We start from the raw sequence: 19,375 nt of genomic DNA on the forward strand, positions 1-19,375 counted from the left end.
GGCACCTCCGAGTTCTAGCACACATTCAGCTCGATGACGATCCCCGGACTCCGATCCAGCAAAGTGTCGGGGAAGAGTTCCGTCAGCACAATGGCGTGGTGACGATCTTGATGTACTACCGTTGCAGGGCTTCGCCTAAGCACCGCTACAATATTATCGAGGACTATGGTGGAAGGGGGCACCGCACACGGCTAAGAATATGATCACGTGGATCAACTTGTGTCTCTAGGGGTGCCCCTTGTCTCCGTATATAAAGGCTCAAAGGAGGGGGGCCGGCCAGCCATCACAGGGTGCGCCAGGAGGAGTCCTACTCCCCCCTTTCCTAGTTGGAATAGGATTCGTGAAGGGGGGAAAGAGAGAGAGAAGGAAGGGGGGAGGGGCGCGTGGCCCATCCCTGGCCACCTCTCCTATCTCCCACTAAGGCCCACTAAGGCCCATATACTTCTCGGGGGGTTCCGGTAACCTCCCGGTAATCCGGTAAAATCCCGATTTCACCTGGAACGCTTCCGATATCCAAATATAGGCTTCCAATATATCAATCTTTATATCTCGACCATTTCGAGACTCCTCGTCATGTCCGTGATCACATCCGGGACTCCGAACAAACTTCGGTACATCAAAATGCATAAACTCATAATATAATTGTCATCGTAACCTTAAGCGTGCGGACCCTACGGGTTCGAGAACAATGTAGACATGACCGAGACACGTCTCCGGTCAATAACCAATAGCGGAACCTGGATGCTCATATTGGCTCCTACATATTCTATGAAGATCTTTTATCGGTCAGACCGCATAACAACATATGTTGTTCCCTTTGTCATCGGTATGTTACTTGCCCGAGATTCGATCGTCGGTATCCAATACCTAGTTCAATCTCGTTACCGTCAAGTCTCTTTACTCGTTCCGTAATACATCATCCCGCAACTAACTCATTAGTTGCAATGCTTGCAAGGCTTAAGTGATGTGTATTACCGAGTGGGCCCAGAGATACCTCTCTGACATTCGGAGTGACAAATCCTAATCTCGAAATACGCCAACCCAACAAGTACCTTCGGAGACACTTGTAGAGCACCTTTATAATCACCCAGTTACGTTGTGACATTTGGTAGCACACAAAGTGTTCCTCCGATAAATGGGAGTTGCATAATCTCATAGTCATAGGAACATGTATAAGTCATGAAGAAAGCAATAGCAACATACTAAACGATCGGGTGCTAAGCTAATGGAATGGGTCATGTCAATCACATCATTCTCCTAATGATGTGATCCCATTAATCAAATAACAACTCTTTTGTTTATGGTTAGGAAACATAACCATCTTCGATGAACGAGCTAGTCAAGTAGAGGCATACTAGTGACACTCTGTTTGTCTATGTATTCACACATGTATTATGTTTCCAGTTAATACAATTATAGAATGAATAATAAACATTTATCATGATATAAGGAAATAAATAATAACTTTATTATTGCCTCTAGGGCATATTTCCTTCAGTCTCCCACTTGCACAAGAGTCAATAATCTAGTTCACATCACCATGTGATTAACATCGATAGTTCACATCATCATGTGATTAACACCCATAGTTCACATTGCCATGTGACCAACACCCAAAGGGTTTACTAGATTTAGTAATCTAGTTCACATTGCTATGTGATTAACACCCAAAGAGTACTAAGGTGTGATCATGTTTTGCTTATGAGAGAATCTTAGTCAACGGGTCTGCCATATTCAGATCCGTATGTATTTTGCAAATATCTATGTCAACAATGCTCTGCACGGAGCTACTCTAGCTAATTGCCCCCACTTTAAATATGTATCCAGATTGAGACTTAAAGTTATCTAGATCAGTGTCAAAACTTGCATCGATGTAACTCTTTACGACAAACCTTTTGTCACCTCCATAATCGAGAAACATATCCTTATTCCACTAAGGATAATTTTGACCGCTGTCCAGTGATCTACTCCTAGATCACTATTGTACTCCCTTGCCAAAATTAGTTTTGGGTATACAATAGATCTGGTACACAGCATGGCATACTTTATAGAACCTATAGCTGAGGCATAGGGAATGACTTCCATTCTCTTTCTATCTTCTGCCGTGGTCGGGCTTTGAGTCTTACTCAATTTCATACCTTGTAACACAGGTAAGAACCCTTTCTCTGACTATTCCATTTTGAACTACTTCAAAATCTTGTCAAGGTATGTACTCATTGAAAAAACTTATCAATCATCTTGATCTATCTCTATAGATCTTGATGCTCAATATGTAAGCAGCTTCACCAAGGTCTTTCTTTGAAAAACTCCTTTCAAACACTCCTTATGTACTCATTGAAAAAACTTATCAATCATCTTGATCTATCTCTATAGATCTTGATGCTCAATATGTAAGCAGCTTCACCAAGGTCTTTCTTTGAAAAACTCCTTTCAAACACTCCTTTATGCTTTGCAGAATAATTCTACATTATTTCCGATCAACAATATGTCATTCACATATACTTATCAGAAATGGTGTAGTGCTCCCACTCACTTTCTTGTAAATACAGGCTTCACCGCAAGTCTGTATAAAACTATATGCTTTGATCATACTATCAAAGCGTTTATTCCAACTCCGAGAGGCTTGCACCAGTCCATAAATGGATTGCTGGAGCTTGCACACTTTGTTAGCTCCTTTTGGATCGACAAAACCTTCTAGTTGCATCATATACAACTCTTCTTCTAGAAATCCATTCAGGAATGCAGTTTTGACATCCATCTGCCAAATTTCATAATCATAAAATGCGGCAATTGCTAACATGATTCGGACAGACTTAAGCATCGCTATGGGTGAGAAGGTCTCATAGTAGTCAATCCCTTGAACTTGCCGAAAACCTTCTGCGACAAGTCGAGCTTTGTAGATAGTAATATTACTGTCAGCGTCAGTCTTCTTCTTGAAGATCCATTTATTCTCAATCGCTTGCTGATCATTGGGCAAATCAACCAAAGTCCATACTTTGTTCTCATGGATCCCATCTCAGATTTCATGGCTTCAAGCCATTTTGCAAAATCTGGGCTCACCATCGCTTCTTCATAGTTTGTAGGTTCATCATGATCTAGTAGCATGACTTCCAGAACAGGATTACAGTACCACTCTGGCGTAGATCTTACTCTGGTTGATCTACGAGGTTCAGTAGTATCTTGTTCTGAAGTTTCATGATCATTATCATTAGCTTCCTCACTAATTGGTGTAGGTGTCACAGAAACGGGTTTCTGTGATGCACTACTCTCCAATAAGGGAGCAGGTACAGTTACCACGTCAAGTTCTACTTTCCTCCCACTCACTTCTTTCGAGAGAAACTCCTTCTGCAGAAAGTTTCCGAACTTAGCAACAAAAGTCTTGCCTTCGGATCTGTGATAGAAGGTATATCCAATAGTATCCTTTGGATATCCTATGAAGACACATTTCTCCGATTTGGGTTCGAGCTTATCAGGTTGAAGCTTTTTCACATAAGCATCGCAGCCCCAAACTTTCAGAAACGACAACTTTGGTTTCTTGCCAAACCATAGTTCATAAGGCGTCGTCTCAACAGATTTTGATGGTGCCCTTTTAAACGTGAATGCAACTGTTTTTAATGCATAACCCCAAAATGATAGTGGTAGATCGGTAATAGACATCATAGGTCGCAACATATCTAATAAAGTACGGTTATGACGTTCGGACACACCATTATGCTGTGGTGTTCCAGGTGGCGTGAGTAGTGAAACTATTTCACATTGTTTTAACTGAAGACCAAACTCATAACTCAAATACTCTTCTCCACGATCAGATCGTAGAAACTTTATTTTCTTGTTACGATGATTTTCCACTTCACTCTGAAATTCTTTGAACTTTTCAAATGTTTCAGACTTATGTTTCATCAAGTAGATATACTCATATCTGCTCAAATCATCTGTAAAGATCAGAAAATAATGATACCTGTCGCGAGCCTCAATATTCATCGGACCACATACATCAGTATGTATGATTTCCAACAAATTTGTTGCTCGCTCCATTGTTCCGAAGAACGGAGTTTTTTTCATCTTGCCCATGAGGCATGGTTCGCAAGCATCAACTGATTCATAATCAAGTGATTCCAAAAGCCCATCAGCATGGAGTTTCTTCATGCGCTTTACACCAATATGACCTAAACAGCAGTGCCACAAATAGGTTGCACTATCATTATTAACTTTGCATCTTTTGGTTTCAATATTATGATTATGTGTATTACTACGATCGAGATCCAACGAACTATTTTCATTGGGTGTGTAACCACATAAGGTTTTATTCATGTAAACAGAACAACAATTTATTCTCTTACTTAAATGAATAACCGTATTACAATAAACATGATCAAATCATATTCATGCTCAACGCAAACACCAAATAACACTTATTTAGGTTCAACAATAATCCCAAAAATATAGGGAGTGTGCGATGATGATCATATCAATCTTGGAACCACTTCCAACACACATCGTCACTTCACCCTTAACTAGTCTCTGTTTATTCTGCAACTCCCGTTTCGAGTTACTAATCTTAGCAACTAAACTAGTATCTATTACTGAGGGGTTGCTATAAACACTAGTAAAGTACACATCAATAACATGTATATCAAATATACTTATGTTCACTTTGCCATCCTTCTTATCCGCCAATCACTTGGGGTAGTTCTGCTTCCAGTGACCAGTCCCTTTGCAGTAGAAGCACTTAGTCTCAGGCTTAGGATCAGACTTGGGCTTCTTCACTTGAGCAGCAACTTGCTTGCCGTTCTTCTTGAAGTTCCCCTTCTTCCCTTTGCCCTTTTCTTTAAACTAGTGGTCTTGTCAACCATCAACACATGATGTTTTTCTTGATTTCTACCTTCGTTGATTTCAACATCACGAAGAGCTTGGGAGTTGTTTCCGTTATCCCTTGCATATTATAGTTCATCACGAAGTTCTACTAACTTGGTGATGGTGACTAGAGAATTCTGTCAATCACTATCTTATCTGGAAGATTAATCCCACTTGATTCAAGCGATTGTAGTACCCAGACAATCTGAGCACATGCTCACTGGTTGAGCGATTCTCCTCCATCTTTTAGCTATAGAACTTGTTGGAGACTTCATATCTCTCAACTCGGGTATTTGCTTGAAATATTAACTTCAACTCCTGGAACATCTCATATGGTCCATGATGTTCAAAACGTCTTTGAAGCCCCGATTCTAAGCCATTTAAGTATGGTGCACTAAACTATCAAGTAGTCATCATATTGAGCTAGCCAAACATTCATAACCTCTGCATCTGCTCCTGCAATAGGTCTGTCACCTAGCGGTGCATCAAGGACATAATTCTTTTGTGTAGCAATGAGGATAAACCTCAGATCACGGATCCAATCCGCATCATTGCTACTAACATCTTTCAACACAATTTTCTCTAGGAACATATCAAAATAAACACAGGGAAGCAACAACGCGAGCTATTGATCTATGACATAATTTGTAAAATACTACCAGGACTAAGTTCATGATAAATTTAAGTTCAATTTAATCATATTACTTTAAAGAACTCCCACTTAGATAGACATCCCTCTAATCCTCTAAGTGATTACGTGATCCAAGTCAACTAAACCATGTCCGATCATCACGTGAGATGGAGTAGTTTCATTGGTGAACATCACTATGTTGATCATATCTACTATATGATTCACGCTCAACCTTTCAGTCTCCGTGTTCCGAGGCCATATCTGTATATGCTTGGCTCGTCAAGTATAACTTGAGTATTCCGTGTGTGCAACTGTTTTGCACCCGTTGTATTTGAACGTAGAGCCTATCACACCCGATCATCACGTGGTGTCTCAGCACGAAGAACTTTCGCAACGGTGCATACTCAGGGAGAACACTTCTTGATAATTAGTGAGAGATCATCTTATAATGCTACCGTCAATCAAAGCAAGATAAGATGCATAAAAGATAAACATCACATGCAATCAATATAAGTGATATGATATGGCCATCATCCTCTTGTGCTTGTGATCTCCATCTCCGAAGCACCGTCGTGATCACCATCGTCACCGGCGCGACACCTTGATCTCCATCGTAGCATCGTTGTCGTCTCGCCAATCTTATGCTTCCACGACTATCGCTACCCCTTAGTGATAAAGTAAAGCATTACAGCGCGATTGCATTGCATACAATAAAGCGACAACCATATGGCTCCTGCCATTTGCCGATAACTCGGTTACAAAACATGATCATCTCATACAATAAAATTTAGCATCATGTCTTGACCATATCACATCACAACATGCCCTGCAAAAACAAGTTACACGTCCTCTACTTTGTTGTTGCAAGTTTTACGTGGCTGCTACGGGCTTAAGCAAGAACCAATCTTACCTACACATCAAAACCACAACGATAGTTTGTCAAGTTGGTGCTGTTTTAACCTTCGCAAGGACCGGGCGTAGCCACACTCGGTTCAACTAAAGTTGGAGAAACCGTCACCCGCTAGCCACCTTTGTGCAAAGCACGTCGGGAGAACCGGTCTCGCGTAAGCGTACGCGTAATGTCGGTCCGGGCCACTTCGTCCAACAATACCGCCGAAGCAAAGTATGACATGCTGGTAAGCAGTATGACTTATATCGCCCACAACTCACTTGTGTTCTACTCGTGCATATAACATCAACACATAAAACCTAGGCTCGGATGCCACTGTTGGGTTTCGTAGTAATTTCAAAACATTTCCTATGCACACGCAAGATCAGGGTTATGTATAGAAACGAGAGGGGAGAGTGTGATCTACGTACCCTTGTAGATCGACAATGGAAGCATTAACTTGGTTGATGTAGTCGTACGTCTTCACAGGTCGACTGATCAAGCACCGAAACTACGGCACCTCCGAGTTCTAGCACACGTTCAGCTCGATGACGATCACCGGACTCCGATCCAGCAAAGTGTCGGGGAAGAGTTCCGTCAGCACAACAGCGTGGTGACGATCTTGATGTACTACCATCGCAGGGCTTCGCCTAAGCACCGCTACAATATTATCGAGGACTATGGTGGAAGGGGGCACCGCACACGGCTAAGAATATGATCACGTGGATCAACTTGTGTCTCTAGGGGTGCCCCTTGTCTCCGTATATAAAGGCTCAAAGGAGTGGGGATGGCCGGCCATCATAGGGCATGCCAGGAGGAGTCCTACTCCCTCCGGGAGTAGGACTCCCCCCTTTCCTAGTTGGAATAGGATTCGTGAAGGGGGAAAAGAGAGAGAGAAGGAAGGGGGGCGCCGGCCCCCTCTCTCCTTGTCCTATTCGGACTAAGGGGGGAGGGGCGTGTGGCCCATCCCTGGCCACCTCTCCTATCTCCCACTAAGGCCCACTAAGGCCCATATACTTCACGGGGGGTTCCGGTAACCTCCCGGTAACCCGGTAAAATCCCGATTTCACCTGGAACGCTTCCGATATCCAAATATAGGCTTCCAATATATCAATCTTTATGTCTCGACCATTTCGAGACTCCTCGTCATGTCCGTGATCACATCTGGGACTCCGAACAAACTTCGGTACATCAAAATGCATAAACTCATAATATTACTGTCATCATAACCTTAAGCGTGCGGACCCTACGGGTTCGAGAACAATGTAGACATGACCGAGACACGTCTCCGGTCAATAAACAATAGCGGAACCTGGATGCTCATATTGGCTCCTACATATTCTATGAAGATCTTTTATCGGTCAGACCGCATAACAACATACATTGTTCCCTTTGTCATCGGTATGTTACTTGCCCGAGATTCGATCGTCGGTATACAATACCTAGTTCAATCTCGTTATCGGCAAGTCTCTTTACTCATTCCGTAATACATAATCACGTAACTAACTCATTAGTTGCAATGCTTGCAAGGCTTAAGTGATGTGTATTACCGAGAGGGCCCAGAGATACCTCTCCGACATTTGGAGTGACAAATCCTAATCTCGAAATACGCCAACCCAACAAGTACCTTTGGAGACACCTGTAGAGCACCTTTATAATCACCCAGTTACGTTGTGACGTTTGGTAGCACACAAAGTGTTCCTCCGGTAAACGGGAGTTGCATAATCTCATAGTCATAGGAACATGTATAAGTCATGAAGAAAGCAATAGCAACATACTAAACGATTGGGTGCTAAGCTAATGGAATGGGTCATGTCAATCACATCATTCTCCTAATGATGTGATCCCGTTAATCAAATAAAAACTCTTTTGTTTATGGTTAGGAAACATAACCATCTTCGATTAACGAGCTGGTCAAGTAGAGGCATACTAGTGACACTCTGTTTGTCTATGTATTCACACATGTATTATGTTTCTGCTTAATACAATTCTAGCATGAATAACAAACATTTATCATGATATAAGGAAATCAATAATAACTTTATTATTGCCTCTAGGGCATATTTCCTTCATGTACTTGGGGGCTAATGCCTATTTGCTCTGTTATCAACAAATCTTTAACAAGTCTCAAGTACAATGCAAGCATTATCCTTAACACTTGGGGCTAATGTACATCTGTTCAAAACTGATGCATGGATTCAAGACCCGGTTTACCTCGCAAAGCTAAACCGGCCCTTGGGGGCTACACCGATGAAAACTACATGCATAGAATGATAAAGTATGAGTTTTGTTTTTACTGAGGACTTGACATATTGAGGATCAGCATGCAAGGATTAAGATATTACAAAGTCTCGGTTTACGATTAACATCATAAACCGGCCCTTGGGTGCTACTTGGGCTGATGTCTATACTTTGGAATCAAGAAAGGAAAGGTGATGAAAATACATCATAATGTTCCTTCATCAGGTTCACCAAACCGGCTTCATAATCACGGTTTGAGTGTAGACGGTTTAAAAAACCGGAGTGGAGTTCTTCAATGCTGAGATGGGCGTAGCTTGACAAATCAGTGCTCCATTTACCCTTTTCCATAGCAGCACGCTCTTCCTTGGCACTATGTTTGGCTAAGATTACAGGATGGCCAGGAGAGCTATGGCCCATACCGGTAATGATAACATCGTCTCCTTGGCCTCCAGTAGTTTTTACGGGTGATGGTGGAGTGTCAGTGGCTCTCACCGGACTGGAAGACCTGTCGTCAGCCCGGATTGGATCTGCCGGTTCACTATCAGGTACAGCAGTGTCAGCTTCTAGTTGATTATCAATATTCAGATCTTGAGGGGGTGGTTCATCAAACGTGCCTTCTGGATTTGGACCCTCCGGTTCAGCCGTCTGTTCCGGTTCAACCGTTTGCTCTGGTTCACGAACCACTTGGTCTTCGGGCGGATTGTTCACCCGATCCTTTTTGCTGGGTCTAGATTTTGCCCTAAAATAGCAACAGATGTGAAAGTTAAAGCACACTACAAAGTATGAACAACATCAAAAGAAGGAGCTCAAGTACTTACCCAGCTACGGTTTTGAGAGGAGGAAGTTGGGTCGCTGTTGACTCGCCAGAGGATGAGGGAGGTGTCACCTGATAATTTGAATCAGACGGATTAAGAGGTTGTCGGAAATAACCTGCCTTGGGATAAGAATTGTCAGAAGTGGGGGAGACCTCAGATCGGTGCTTCCGGACCGGGGTGTCAGGTAAACCAGCCAAAGTGACATGTTGGCCGCTGTGCCGGGTTGTCCGGCGAGCCTCGTGCTGCTGCGTCTTCAAAATAAATGTTGGGTCCAAGTAAGCAAGAGGATGAGAAAATCTTACTTTCCGGACCGCTTGACGGGTTTTTTGTGTTGGCATAGAGTCTGAACCGGAGGAAAGGGTAATTACCTCTACATCGTCAGCCTGCCTGCCCTCCACGTCCTCCTAATAAGTATCATTGTTAATGAGATGCATGAAAAGGGAGCCAAGTGAATCAAGTTCTACCTCAACTTCCGGTTCATCTGCGTCATCATCAAGTTCCATGCTGATGCGTTCAGCTGCCTTCCGCTTTGAGGTTCTCTTGACGGCTTTTGTTTTGGGACGGGATGGCTTTGCCGCTTTCTCTGTAGGTTTCTTCTTCCAGAATGGATCATCACCCTGTTTATAAACAAGCAGAAGGATATTCACAGGTTGAACAGTTTAAAAAGATGTCGAAGATAAAAAAGGAAGGATGGTACTTACAGCAGGCGGTTTGTTTTTTTTTGTGTAAAAGGGGTTTAAAACGGTTTGGCGGCAGACAGATTCTGATTCGTTCAAAATATTCTTGACACCCTCAGTAACTTCTTCATCAGTTAATTGATTGTTGATGTGGCGTTGGGAGTCTTCTACTTCACCAGTGTACTCACACATTAAATCGGAGCGGCGGCTTAATGGCAAGATGCTCCAGGATATCTAGCAACGCACAAAGCTGATGCATGATAAACCGTTGGCCATAAAGGCTCGGAGCTTGGCGAGTTGAGGGGCATATGAGGCCCGTTCTATAGCACTTAAACGTTGCGGCAGTGGATGAGTGTTGGAGAGCCGGTGGGCACGGTAGCCCGGCAGAGGGTTCTCGTCTTCAGGGGAGGTATCTTTACAGTAGAACCAAGTTTGGTTCCAATCTTTGGGGTGGCTGTGCAGCTTGGCATGAGGAAATTCGACCTCTTTTCTTTTTTGAATTGAGACACCCCAAGTTCAGTGTTGGGTCCATCTACAAATTCAGTGCACCGGTTCAGATGGAAAAAATCCTGGAACAACTCAGCAGTTGGTTCTTCCTGTAGATACACTTCACAGAAGACTTGGAAGTTGCATATATTGGAAACTGAGTTAGGTCCAATATCTTGAGGGTGGAGCTGGAAACTGGCAAGCACATCCCAGAAAAACTTTGACCCGGGCGGTTTGAAACCACGTCCTATGTGGTCAACAAATACCACTACCTCACCCAGCTTAGGAGTAGGAGGATTCTCCGATCCAAGAACTCGCTACCAGATTTCATTCTTTTTTGGCAAAGTACCAATCCTGACCATTCCATTAAGCTGTTCTTCGGTGACTCGGGAAGGAGCCCAGTTACAAGCATAGAACTGTTTGGCCATTGCAAGCGAAAATCTGAAAGGAAATACCGGTTTACAAATCGTTCATGGTGATATATAAGATGCGACGGCATAAAGACATACAAGTATGTAAATTGTGTAAACCGGAGGCTGATACAATAATGAATGACAAGGCAATATCAGAACAAGGGTATGCACATGATGTTAAACCGGAGTATAACAACAGAGGTAAAAGGCTTGTCCAGTTAACCAGGGGGCTAATGGTATATGATAGATTGCTTTTACAAAGGTAAACCGCCTATGTGGTAAAGAGGATACAGATCTAAGGCAAGAATGACTAAGTAAAGTAAAAAAAGATTTCATAAGGTTGCAGTGAAATTTTGGATCTACCGTAAGACGGGAAAATAAAAGTATTTAGACCTAAAAGGTTGATCTCGAAGTAGTTCACAAGGGACCAGATCAGTGTTTCATGCGCATAAAGGTTTGTTTTGGTAATAGAAGATAAGCCATTACGTGGAGTACATCAGGTTTGAAGCTTTTATCCATGGACTAAGAAGAAACAAGGGAAGAACAGCGCCGGAGTCTCGATGAACTTCGATGAACGAGGAAAGCCTAGATAGATCTACAACAGAGAAAGGAAGGGACTTACAGTGGCTGTTGAAGCAGCGGAGGTATGCCGCGGTTCTCTGGTGCAACCAGGTTGATGCAGCGGCCGGCGGAGAGACGGAGGCGAAGCTCGGTGATGGTGGCGGCGCTCAGGGGCAGAGATGTCGCAAGGAGGAAGAAGAAGTGAAGGAGACGACGGGGAAAAGGAGAAAGGCCTGTGGTCCTATTTATAAGGCGAGGCGATAAGTGACAAGTGCGGGAATCGAGGAGCTCAAAAATGGATAGTTAATAAGGATGTCGCCTCGATGGTTGGATATTCATTAATGAAGGGAATCTTCGGCTTCAACGAATAGATAACGTCAGGGCGGTTTACTACAGATCTAAAGGATGACATCATGGAGGTTTACCAGATCTATATGAAGGTGACAGGGCAAGAATTTTTCTAAGTATTGAAGATTGACATGAACAAGTTCAAATCAATCTGGGGCCTAATTTTGGGGATATGATTACTGGAGGTACGGCTCAGAGTGGTCGGGTTAGCTCCATGAAGATAGAAGCCCATGAAGACGTGAAGATGGTGGCTCTTTACAAAGGCCCAATGCCCAAAGGTGGGTTAAAGCCTGTAGATATAAACCGACTCTGTCATGTAACTTGTATTGTAAGTTAGAGGAATAGAGACCGATCCGGACACATCTATTATCCGGCCTCGGGACTCTGTAAACCGGCGGGCGTGAACCTATGTATATAAAGGGACGACCCAGCCGCGGTTTGAGGACAACAACTCGAGAGCCAGGCAAAGCGGATTCGCTCCCTGGTCATTGAAACCCTAGCAATACCAATCACAACTAGACATAGGCTTTTACCTTCATCGAAGGGGCCGAACTTGTATAAAACCCCTCGTGTCCCCTTGTCCGGATTAACCCCTTTAAGCTAACCCGTAGAGATGGCTCCACGACTAAGTCCTTTCACGAGGACATCTGCCATGACAAACCCACGACAACACTCATAAGAAAGTTTTTACTATTCTTGAATACCAAGCATATTGGGATTATTTAAGAAAATTACCATGCTATTTAAGACTCTCAAAATAATCTAAGTGAAGCATGAGAGATCAATAGTTTCTATAAAACAAATCCACCATCGTGCTCTAAAAGATATAAGTGAAGTACTAGAGCAAAATTATATAACTCAAATGATATAAGTGAAGCACGTAGAGTATTCTAACAAATTCCAAATCATGTATGGCTCTCTCAAAAGGTGTGTACAGCAAGGATGATTGTGGTAAACTAAAAAATAAAGACTCAAATCATACAAGACGCTCCAAGCAAAACACATATCATGTGGTGAATAAAAATATAGCTCCAAGTAAAGTTACCGATAGAAGTAGACGAAAAGAGGGGATGCCTTCCGGAGCATCCCCAAGCTTTGGCTTTTAGGTGTCCTTAGATTATCTTGGGGGTGCCATGGGTGTCGGTGTCAAAACCGGCGGATCTCGGGTAGGGGGTCCCGAACTGTGCGTTTAAGGCGGATGGTAACAGGAAGCAGGGGACACGATGTTTACCCAGGTTCAGGCCCTCTTGAAGGAGGTAATACCCTACATCCTGCTTGATTGTTCTTGATGATATGAGTATTACAAGAGTTGATCTACCACAAGATCGTCGAGGCTAAACCCTAGAAGCTAACCTATGGTATGATTGTATGTTGTCCTATGGACTAAACCCTCTGGTTTATATAGACACCGGAGGGGGCTAGGGTTACACAGAGTCGCTTACAAGGGAGGAGATCTTCATATCCGTATTGCCTAGCTTGCCTTCCATGCCAAGGAGAGTCCCATCCGGACACGGGACGAAGTCTTCAATCTTGTATCTTCATAGTCCAATAGTCCGGCCAAAGGATATAGTCCGGCTGTCCGGAGACCCCCTAATCCAGGACTCCCTCAGTAGCCCCTGAACAAGGCTTCAATGATGATGAGTCCGGCACACAGTATTGTCTTCGGCATTGCAAGGCGGGTTCCTCCTCCGAATACTCCATAGAAGATTTTGGACCCAAGGATAGTGTCTGGCCCTACAAACTAATTTCCACATACCACCATAGAGAGAGTAATGTTTGCACAAATCTAATCTGCTGACATGTTTTGACAGCACAACATTACGTCACGGCCCGGTCATTATTCAAACCGTTTTCTCAACCAGCACCACACATATCGCGAGGCGTTTTTCTTGACACGTCTTGTCGAAGCAGAGATCATGTCCCCCTTATTACGGGATTCTCATCAATACGGACATGGGTAACCCACTCGTGCCCGTTGGTATGACTCCTCAATTTTAGGCGGGCCCCAAAACGGTCGCGAGGAGGACGCTTGACATTCACCCACCCTTTTTATAAAGAGGCCAAGACCTGTCCCTTTTTCCTCTCGCGCTCAATCGAATCCTTCCCCACCTCAAGTTCCAACACCCCAGGCTCAGGTCAGGCGCTTCGGACCTTCAACTATGTCTGGATCCAACCTCCAAAGTCGGTGGATGCCTTCCTCTGTCACAGAGGAGGACATCAAGAAGCTGAGAGAGGCCAGATATCTGACCGACGAAATCTCGCACAGGCTGCCCGCCCGAGGGCAGGTCATCCCCACTCCTGAACCCAACGAGAGTGTTGTGTTTGTCTCTCACTTCCTCCGAGGACTAGGCCTCGCTCTAGATCCCTTTGTTAGGGGACTCATGTTCTATTATGGGCTGGATTTCCACGATCTGGCCCCGGATTCCCTCCTTCACATCTCGTCGTTCATCGTCGTATGTGAGGCCTTCCTCCGCACTACCCCTCACTTCAGCCTGTGGCTCAAGACCTTCAATGTGAAGCCGAAGATGATCGAGGGGCGGCACGTAGAGTGCGGAGGTGCCGTAATAAGAAAAAGCACTAATGCTCCATGGCCAGAGGGTTCCTTCCCAGAGGCATCCAGTTTGTGGCAGCGGGAGTGGTTTTATATCATAGCTCCCCAAAGTGCCAACTAGGTAACCATCCCTGCCTTTCGCTCGGGCCCCCACCACAACTGACATCATGGATCAGCGAGGAGCTAAACTAGGGTCCAGTAAAGGATGTGCCAATATTGCAGAGTCGCATCCGAGATCTCATTGACAGAGACGTCAACCTGGTCACGGTGATGTAGGTCATGCTAGTTCGCCAGGTCCCGCCTTGCAAACGTAGACCTCTCCGTTTGTGGGAGTTCAACCTAGAGGGACCGCGAATCATTCAGCACTTCCTTGGCATGACGCTCGAGGAGATATACAAGCTGTTCTTCGGATCACAAATAAAGTGTCCGGACACCACCGAGGATGCGGGTCTGAGCTGTAATCACCCGGATACCCAAGTAAGTAATCCCATGGCCGAACACACTGTTTCTCTTATTCATCATAAAATCATTCTGAGAAGTCTCTCTTTGACCAGGACTGGATAACAAAGGCGAAGATGATCAGGTGTCCGGCCCCCCTTCCCGAGGGCCTGGCCAATCCAGTACTAGATAGAATGCTGGAGCCGGCGCCTTATTAGGTGCCCTCAAAGGAAGAGGAAGGGGGGAATAAAGAGGCCGGAAGCGAGCCTCGCTCACTACTCGCCCCAACCGGGGGAACGAGCGCCTCCGCGAAGGAGGACAACCAGGGAGAAGAATCTGACATTTCCTCTCCCTGGGGAAGGAAGAGGACCACCTCTGAATATCCAAAAACAGAGGTTTCCAAACGAGAGAAGAAGTCTTCGCCAGAGGGTCCTACCCCTAGGGGTACGCTTACCGCACAGTGTCCGCAAGGGAATCAGCCCTCTACCGAGCTATAAGTAATCAAAAAGTACATAGTAGTGAAAATATCCTACCTTACTTCTGAAGACAATAACCGAAGCTTATATCTTGTAGTTCAGATCGTAGCCCTTCTATACAGAGTTCGTCTTCGGGAGATCTTCTTCCGGAGATGATGGAGAGCGAAACACCTCCCCCTGCCACCCCGCCTCATGAAGCGGGCGACCCTGAAGTGTCGTCGCGGAGGGTTTCTCCTGATCCGCCAAGGCCAGGGGGTAATCCCTTGGCCACCCGGAGTCCTCAGTATTCGGCTCCTAAAGAGAGCAACAGAAAGAGTCCGGAACCATATAATGTGCGGTCGGACGCACTGAAGGATCTTCTGGAGCAAGCGGCCATCTTAGAAGTGCATCGTACGCTAATGAGTATGATAGTTGAAAGGATTTCATCCACTGAAAGCAGATTGCATGAAGATTTTATGAGTCTGTTGAAAGGCTTTGAGGTACGTGACATAGTGTATGTTTTTGACAGTACCACACACATTAGGTGTGCCCTATGCAGATAGTAGCCCCTGAGACTCTGGTTGTCGTCGAAAATGGCGGCAAATAGAGGATCATAGTCCCAGGTAGTAACCAGATCGCCTTTATGTGCAGGTGACTGAAGCTCCGGTGGCTAGCCGGACTGATGGGTTTGTCGAGCTAAAGCGGCAACTTGATGTGGCAAATGCCGACATCGTGCTTGTCAACAAGCGGCTTGACGAGGCAAGGGTAAGTGATTTCTCCGGTGATCAACGCATAGTAACAGGAGCATGATGCCAATATCTTTAATATGTTGTGACTGCAGATGGAGCTGCCACCATGGAGACCCTTCGGACAGAGCTTGCCCGGGCCAAGGAACAAGCAAGAAATAGCGATGCGGCCGCTCTAAGGGCGGTCGAAGAGCTGTGGGCCGAATAGTCCACGCATCGCCAGAGCAAGGAATGGATAGCCCAGATGGCCATTGAGTTGAAAGATGCCGCTGACCGTTACTAGCTTCTTGAAGAAGAAAGCCGAGCGAGGGCGACGGACCTAGAGAAGGCCATGGTAGCAGCTGATATGTCTCCGTCGTATCTACTTTTCCAAACACTTTTGCCCTTGTTTTGGACTCTAACTTGTATGATTCGAATGGAACTAACCCGGACTGACGCTGTTTTCAGCAGAATTGCCATGATGTTGTTTTATGTGCAGAAAACAAAAGTTCTCGAAATAACCTGGAACTCCACGGAATATCTTACAATAAATAATAAAAAATCCTCACCAAAGATGAAGACCAGGGGGCCCACACCCTTGCCACGAGGGTGGAGGGCGCCCCCCTAGGGCGTGCCCCCTACCTCGTGGGTCCCCTGGAGACCTCCATACTCCAACTCCAACTCTATATATCTGCTTTTGGGGAGAAAAAAAATAAGAGAGAAGAAATCATTGCGTTTTACGATATGGAGCCGCCGCCAAGCCCTAAAACCTCTTGGGAGGGCTGATTTGGAGTCCGTTCGGGGCTCCGGAGAGGGGGATTCGTCGCCGTCGTCATCATCAACCATCGTCCATCACCAATTTCATGATGCTCACCGCCGTGCGTGAGTAATTCCATCGTAGGCTTACTGGACGGTGATGGGTTGGATGGGATCTATCATGTAATCGAGTTAGTTTTGTTAGGGTTTGATCCCTAGTATCCACTATGTTCTGAGATTGATGTTGCTATGACTTTGCTATGCTTAATGCTTGTCACTAGGGCTCGAGTGCCATAATTTCAGATCTGAACCTATTATGTTTTCATCAATATATGAGAGTTCTTGATCCTATCTTGCAAGTCTATAGCCACCTATTATGTGCTATGATCCGTTAATCCCAGAGTGACAATAATCGGGATACTTACCGGTGATGACCGTAGTTTGAGGAGTTCATGTATTCACTGTGTGCTAAAGCTTTGTTCCGGTTCAATATTAAAAGGAGGCCTTAATATCCCTTAGTTTCCATTAGGACTCCGCTACCACGGGAGGGTAGGACAAAAGATGTCATGAAAGGTCTTTTCCATAAGCACGTATGACTATATTCGGAATACATGCCTACATTACATTGATGAATTGGAGCTAGTTCTGTGTCACCCTATGTTATGACTGTTACATGATGAACCGCATCCGGCATAATTATCCATCACTAATCCGATGCCTACGAGCTTTCCATATACTGGTTTACGCTTATTTACTTTCTCGTTGCTATTGTTACAATCACTACATAATACCAAAAATATTACTTTGCTTTCATTACTATTTTGTTACCGTTACCACCACTATCGTATTACTTTGCTACTAAACACTCTACTGCAGATACTAAGTTTCCAGGTGTGGTTGAATTGAAAACTCAGCTGCTAATATTTGAGAATATTCTTTGGCTCCCCTTGTGTCGAATCAATAAATTTGGGTTGAATACTCTACCCTCGAAAGCTGTTGCGATCCCCTATACTTGTGGGTTATCAAGACTAATTTCTGGTGCAGTTGCCGGGGAGCATAGCTCTATTCTTTGAGTCACATGGGATTTATATCTGATGGACACTATGAAGAATTTGAAAGACGCTAAGACAACAATTTATCCCTCAACTACGAGGGGAGGTAAGGAACTGCCATCTAGCTCTGCACTTGATTCACCTTCTATTATGAGTAAGCTTGCGACACCTAAACCTGCTTCTGCTATTCGTTCTGATATGTCGCATGTTATTGATGATCCTACTTCTGCTATACATGATACTTATGATGAAACTACTTCTATGCTTGATACTACTGTGCCACTTGGTGATTTTCTCGAGGAACGACTTGCTAGGGCTAGAGAGATTGAAAATATTGAATCTGATTATGATGATGAAAGTGATGATGAAGAATCACTTGTTATTCCTGAGGGTTATTTATTTGATCAAGAAGCTTCTTTAGCTATTTTAGCTTGCAAAGATAGATATGAACTCAAAAGGTTATTAGCTAAATGGAATAAGCAATCTCTAAATGCTAGGATGAAACCTGATCCTGCTTTTGCTACTTCACATATCTGTATTACTGATAAGGATTATGAATTCTCTGTTGATCCTGATATAATTACTTTGGTTGAACCTGATCCTTTTCATGGCTATGAATCTGAAATTGTTGTGGCACATCTTACTAAATTAACTGATATAGCCACCCTGTTCACTAATGATGAGAGATCTCGCTACTTTTATATCCTTAAAATATTTCCGTTCTCATTAAAGGGTGATGCTAAGATATGGTTTAATTCCCTTGATCCTAGTTGTGTGTGTAGTCCCCAGGATATGATCTATTACTTCTCTGCTAAATATTTCCCTGCTCATAAGAAACAAGCTGCCTTAAAGGAAATATACAACTTTGTGTAAATTAAAGAAGAGAGTCTCCCACAAGCTTGGGGGAGGCTTCTCAAGTTACTTAATGCTTTGCCTGATCATCCTCTTAAGAAAAATGAAATACTTGATATCTTTTACAATGGACTAACCGATGCTTCCAGAAATTACTTGGATAGTTGTGTTGGTTCTCTTTTCAGGGAAAGAACACCGGATGAAGCTGAAATCTTATTGAATAATATGTTGACAAATGAAAATAATTGGGCACCTCCTGAGCCAGCTCCTGCTCCAATTAATGATCCTATTCCTAAACCAACTACGAAGAAGAGAGGTGTTCTATTTCTCAATCCCGAAGATATGCAAGAGGAAAAGAAATCTATGAAAGAAAAAGGTATTAAAGCTGAAGATGTTAAGAATTTACCTCCTATTGAAGAAATACATGGTCTTGATTTACCGCCTGCCGAAGAAACATATGATCTTGATCCTTTACTTATTGAAGAACCTCCAGACCTCGATAACCCGACACAGGTAGTAAAGGTAAATTCTCTCTATAGATATGATAAAGCTGAAATTCCTCCTGCTAAAATTGCTAGTCAATGCTTGGATGAGTTTGATAATTTTATGTTTAAACAAGAAGACTTCAATG

This window comes from Triticum aestivum, chromosome 6A (genome assembly GCF_018294505.1).
Source record: "Triticum aestivum cultivar Chinese Spring chromosome 6A, IWGSC CS RefSeq v2.1, whole genome shotgun sequence".
In the NCBI taxonomy this organism is placed as follows: Eukaryota; Viridiplantae; Streptophyta; class Magnoliopsida; order Poales; family Poaceae; genus Triticum; species Triticum aestivum.